The sequence below is a fragment of the Sapajus apella genome, unplaced genomic scaffold, assembly GCF_009761245.1.
Source record: "Sapajus apella isolate SASKATOON/1434 unplaced genomic scaffold, GSC_monkey_1.0 scaffold68, whole genome shotgun sequence".
Classification (NCBI taxonomy): Eukaryota; Metazoa; Chordata; class Mammalia; order Primates; family Cebidae; genus Sapajus; species Sapajus apella.
In genome coordinates, this window is record NW_022437008.1 from 6,197,634 (window position 1) to 6,204,336 (window position 6,703).

Genomic DNA, 6,703 nt, shown 5'->3' on the forward strand with positions numbered 1-6,703 from the left:
GCACGATCTCGGCTCACCGCAACCTCCGCCCCCTGGGTTCAGGCAATTCTCCTGCCTCATCCTCCTTAGTAGCTGGGATTACAGGCACGCATCACCATGCCCAGCTAATTTTTTGTATTTTTAGTAGAGACGGGGTTTCACCATGTTGACCAGGATGGTCTCGATCTCTTGACCTCGTGATCCACCCGCCTCAGCCTCCCAAAGTGCTGGGATTACAGGCTTGAGCCACCGTGCCCGGCCTTCTAATTCTTTTCTAAATCAATCTTTATATGGGAACAGGCTGAGACTTCAGATCCTTGCCATGGCATTTGCGGGAGTTTCCCCCCATACCCTCTTCTCTGAGCACCCACCATGTGTGCTGCCATGCTGAGAGGCAGCTTCCAGGAGCTCTGAGAGTCATAGAAACCAATCTCATACTCAAAAATATAATACTAGACTGGGCACGAAGGGGATTTTTCATCCCTTCTTCTCTGAGGCCCCACTCTTTCTACCAGATTGAGCCTAACTTCAGTCTCCCCCTGTCCTGTTATCCCCTTTAGGCCTCTCTGAGGATACAAGAAGACTCAACCTTCTTGGGATTGACCCTTGAAGCCATGGATAGGTTGGTTCCCCAATCTAAGAATTAATGCTAGGACATGATACTTGCAGCTTGCTTCGTTTTTTTTTTCTTTTCTTTTCTTTTTTTTTTTTTTTTGAGATGGAGTCTTGCTTTGTCATCCAGGTTTGAGTGCAGTGGCAGGATCTCTGCTCAATGCAACCTTCACCTCCCAGGTTCAAGTGATTCTTGTGCCTCAGCCTCCCAAGTAGCTGGGACTACAGTCATGAACCACAGTGCCCGGCTAATTTTTGCATTTTTAGTAGAGACAGGGTTTCACCATGTTGGCCAGGCTGGTCTCGAGCTCCTGACCTCATGATCCACCCACCTCAGCTTCCCAAAGTGCTGGGATTACAGGCATGAGCCACTGTGCCAGGCCATTTTTAATTTTTTCGTGTGTGTGATAGGGTTCCCACTATGTTGCCAGGACTGGTCTTAAATTCCTGGGCTCAAATGGTCCTCCTGCCTCAGCCTCCCAAGGTGCTAGGATTACAAGCATGAGCCACCATGCCCAACCTCGTAGTACACTTTTGAGTATGAGGTGGTTATGACTGCCAAACCTCCTGGAAGCTGCCACTGGAACCAACTGGTACTTCTGCATCTCAGCGTGGCATAATACAGGGTGTGGGTACTCAGATCCCCAGCTCACCATCTACTGCTGTCAAATGAGATGAGGAGTTGGGTTTTCATGCACACTAGTCCTTAGTTCATTGTGCTTTCAAAGGTTTCTACCCAGGCTGGCGACAGTGGCAAGGTTTTCCACCAAGTGCAGCACTGCACAGGGCAGGGATACAATTCGTGTTGACGGAATGGCTGAGTGACATCATGTGCACAGTGCCTACATTTCCTGAGATTGGTTGATTGGAGAATCAAAGTAAACTCTGAAAGATTTCTAAAGTGCAAAGCCTGAGGAACTTACCAGACTCTACATTCTAGTAAAGCTTTTAGTCAAAGTCTTCCCTGATCTGTGAGTCATCACTTGTTGCTAGACTTAATTTTTTTTTTAACTGGCATGAGTCAGAGACATTTAGCAAAACTTCCTAAGATGTTGCTGATGCCTGTAATCCCAGCACTTTGGGAGCCCAAGGTGGGCAGATCTCCTGAGGCTGGGAGCCTGACCAACATGGAGAAACCCAATTACAAAATTGGCCGGGTGCAGTGGCTCACGCCTGTAATCCCAGCACTTTGAAAGGCCAAGACAGGTGGATCACGAGGTCAAGAGATCGAGATCATCCTGGTCAACATGGTGAAACTCTGTCTCTACTAAAAATTCAAAAATTAGCTGAGTGTGGTGGTGCACACCTGTAGTCCCAGCTTCTCAGGAGGCTGAGGTAGGAGAATCGCTTGAATGTGGGAGGCAGAGGTTGCAGTGAGCGGAGATCATGCCACTGCACTCCAGCCTGGGCAAGAAAGCAACACTCCATCTCAAAAAAAAAAAAAAAAAAAAAAAAAAAAATTAGCTGGGCGTGGTGGTGCATGCTTGTAATCACAGCTACTTGGGAGGCTGAGGCAGGAGATTTACTTGAACCTGGGAGGTAGGTGGAGATTGCAGTTAGCAGAGATCGCGCCATTGCACTCCAGCCTGGGCAACAAGAGCAAAACAAGGACAAAAAACTTTCAGCCGGGCCCAGTGGCTCACTCCTGTAATCCCAGCACTTTGGGAGGCTAAGGCAGGCAGATCACTAGGTCAAGAGATTGAGACCATCCTGGCCAACATGGTGAAACCCTGTCTCTAGTGAAAATACAAACATTAGCTGGGCGTAGTGGCACGCATCTGTAGTCCCAGCTACTCAGGAGGCTAAGGCAGAAGAATCACTTGAGCCAAACCTGGGAGGTGAAGGTTGCAGTGTGAGAGATCACGCCACTGCACTCCAGCCTGGCGACAGAGCGAGACTCCATCTCAAAAAAAAAAAAAAAAAAACTTCCTAAAATATTACTTTACCAGGAGATAATTGTCTTCAAAACATAGCCAAACTGCACAGCAGCGTTGTAGCCCTGTAGTTCAACTGGTGATTTTTAATTTCTTTAGTGTGAGTTCTAAAATTTCTCAGGCCAGGCGCGGTGGCTCAAGCCTGTAATCCCAGCACTTTGGGAGGCCGAGGCGGGTGGATCACGAGGTCAAGAGATCGAGACCATCCTGGTCAACATGGTGAAACCCCATCTCTATGAAAAATACAAAAACATTAGCTGGGCATGGTGGTGCGTGCCTGTAATCCCAGCTACTCAGGAGGCTGAGGCAGGAGAATTGCCTGAACCCAGGAGGCGGAGGTTGCGGTGAGCCGAGATCGCGCCATTGCACTCCAGCCTGGGTAACATGAGTGAAACTCCATCTCAAAAAAAAAAAAAAATAAAATAAAATAAAATTTCTCAAATAAGCTTTTGGATGGAATGTGTTTTGAACTGGATGCAGGAAAAAGAAAATGTTTCTTCTGTGAGCAGAATGCAAATATTGTGTTCCCAGTGTGAAATAAAAATACTTCTCTAAACATATCCTCCCTCATAATGGTCAAATGCACCTCAGGAATACTGCTTTAAAATGCAAAGAAGGCTGGGCGTGGTGGCTCACGCCTGTAATTCAAGCACTTTGGAGGCCAAGGTGGGTGGATCACCTGAGGTCGGGAGTTCAAGACCAGCCTGATCAACATGGTGAAACCCGGTCTTTAAAATAAATAAATAAATAAAAATAAAATGCAAAGAAACGGGAGGCCCTCCCTGCTTCTACCTGTCACAGTGACTAGAAACATCTGCTGACATTGTTTCTTCTGTGATCTCTTTGGGTTTTCTTTACTTTTCATGTTTTTATTTTGTTAATTTTTCGAGACAGTCTCACTCTGTCACCCAGGCTGAAATGCAGTGACACCATCTCAGCTCACTGCAACCTCTGCTTCCCGGGTTCAAGTGACTCCCATGCCTCAGGCTCCCAAGTAGCTGGGATTACAGGTGTACACCACCACGTCCAGCTAATTTTTGTATTTTTTTTTAGTAGAGTTGGGGTTTCACCATGTTGGCCAGACTGGTCTTGAACTCCTGGCCTCAAGTGATCTACCTGCCTCGGCCTCCGAAAGTGCTGAGATTATAGGCATGGGCCACCTCGCCTGGCCCATATTTTTGTTTTTTGTATATTAAAAAAGGCTGGTAAGTGTCTTACATTTGCCTGTGTTCCTTGGCCATTGGCCAAGTCCACAAGTCCACGTCAGACATGTACGGCACTGATGGGCAATTTTCAGGAACATCTGTTATAACCCAATGCTGTCTGGCAGCCTCTGAAGTAGGCCATTCGTCTAGTGGGAACCACCTGGCTTTGGTTCTCTGGAGGCTCAAATAAAAAGAGAATCCTTTCTGAGTCACAGTCTGGCAACAAGGAGGATGGGTAAAGCTGACTTCAACAGTGATGATCCCGGAATCCCGCTACCACTTTCTCTTTCCACCTTATATGTTTAATAACCTTTATTGCCTTTCTGACTTTAATCATAGGACATACTCAATATAAAACTTGGAAAAGTCAAATAGGTACAAAAGGAAAATACACTGCCTGTGTATGTATATATATATTTGTGTGTGTGTATATATATTAACTTTTATTATGAAAGTTTTTGGCTAGGCGCAGTGGCTCTCACCTGTAATCCCAGCACTCTGGGAAGCAGAAGTGGGTGGATCAATAGAGGGCAGGAATTCGAGACCCGCCTGGCAAACATGGTGAAACCCCATCTCTACTAAAAATACAAAAATTAGCCAGGTGTGGTGGTGGGCATATGTAATCCCAGCTACTTGGGAGGCTGAGGCAGGAGAATTGCTTGAACCTGGAAGACTGAGGTTGCAGTGAGCCAAGACTGCGCCATTGCACTCCAGTCTGGGTGACAAAAGTGAAGCTCCTTCTCAAAAAAAGAGAGAAAGTTTTCAAAGCTGAATGATACAATGAACTGTATGTAGAGATATATATAGCTATCTATACACACACCATACCAAGGTTCAATAAAAGCTAATTTTGCTGTTTTTTTCCTCTCCGTATAGTTTGAGTCAGGTGCAGTAGCTCACGACTATAATCCCAGCACTTGGGATGCCAAGGAGGGAAGATTGCTTGAGCCCTGGAATTTGAAACTAGCCTGAGTAACACAGCAAAACCCTCTCTACAAAAAATTGAAAAAATTAGCCAGGTGTGATGGCATAACACCTGCAGTCCCAGCTACTTGGGAGGCCAAGGCAGGAGGATCACTTGAGCCCAGGAGTTTGAGGCTACACTGAGCTATGATTGCACCACTCTACTCCAGCCTGGGCACCAGAGCGAGACCATCTCAAAAAAAAAGTGTTGATATTGAAGCTTCACCTGTAATACACTAAAAAGAACATAATTACAATCTTATGATCATACTGAAGAAAACAATTCTATATTACCTATATTTCATTCCATTTTCAAATTTCCAATTGTCACAAGAATTGTTAGTCATTTATTTTGTTGAACTAAGATGCAAAAAATCCAATTCATACATTGTATTGGGTTGTTTCTTTTTTTTTTTTTTTTGAGACAGAGTTTCACTCTTGTTACCCAGGCTGGAGTGCAATGGCGCAATCTCGGCTCACTGCAACCTCCGCCTCCTGGGTTCAGGCAATTCTCCTGCCTCAGCCTCCTGAGTAGCTGGGATTACAGGCACGCGCCACCATGCCCAGCTAATTTTTTGTATTTTTAGTAGAGACGGGGTTTCACCATGTTGACCAGGATGGTCTCGATCTCTTGACCTCGTGATCCACCCGCCTTGGCCTCCCAAAGTGCTGGGATTACAGGCGTGAGCCACTGCGCCCGGCCGGGTTGTTTCTTAAATGTCTTTTAACCCAGAATATCTATGCCTTCCTTTTTTGAAATGACAATGACTTACTGAAGAGCCCAGCCAGTTATGGAGTATCACATATATTCTGCTCACCTGATTGTTTCTGAAGGTTAACTTGTTCCTCTACCCTCTCTCCATTTCCTGTCAGCTGGAAGTCTAGACGCTTGGTTAGAATCCAGTCAAAAAGTCCTTGGTGAGATGCTGTTTTGTTCTTGATATTATCTTAGGAAGCACAGTAACATCAGGCTGTCCCATAAGTGATACTAGGTTTGATCACTTGATTATTGTGGCAGCAGTCAGATCTGTCCATTGTGAAGATTGATGTTTCCCAAATTACCCAGGCGTGGTGGCTCACAAATGTAGTCTCAGCTACTCAGGCAGGGCAGAGGTGGGAAAATCACTTGAGTCTTGAGAGGTTGAGGCTGCAGTGAGCTGTGATTACACTGCTGCACTCCAGCCTGGGGGACAGAGCGAGACCCTATCTCTAAAATAAATAAAGATTGATGCTTTTCTTTGCAAATGACCTGCAGTCCCAGCTGCTTGGGAGGCTGAGGCAGGAGGATGGCTTGAGCCCAGGAGTGCAGCTACATTTGAGCCTTATGCTAAAATTCTGTTCCTCAGCAGCCTTTTACTTGAAAGGTTTTGGCACCCACTGATCTTTGGCTGGCTGGTTATCTCATTAATAGGTTGGGCTCTGTGTTAAAATGTTGGAACCTCTTGGGAGGCTGAGGCAGGAGAATCGCTTGAGCAGGGCAGACGGAAGTTGCAGTGAGCGGAGATTGTGCCACTATACTCCAGCCTGGGCAACAGAGGGAGACACTGTCTCAAAAAAAAAAAAAAAAAGTTGGAACCTCTCATGGCACATGCAGAGTAGCCAGTAGTCTTTAGGACAATGGATTATCTAGGTAAACTTGTCACCACACTGTTCCCAGTGAGGCTGGAAGATAGTTTGTCAACGTCGTACTTCAGGCTGGAGGTGAAAAGAAGCTGTTGAGGAAACTCCCTTTGCAAGTCCTACTCCCAGCTCCTAGCTGGTGAGACAATTGACAAGAATACAACACAAGATCTGAAGTGTCTCCACCCTCTAAGGACCTGGGGGAAGCTTGGATCTGCTTTGGTTCACTGTATAGTTGGACAGGATCCCTGGAACTAGTGGTCAGACCTGCCTTTCTGACAAACATGCTGGAAAAGGTAGTAATAGTTTATGCAAAGATGAAAACCGTTGGTCTGCAAAATAAGAAACATCTCCGCAGATCTAACTGGCACTTAACACCATGTACTATAC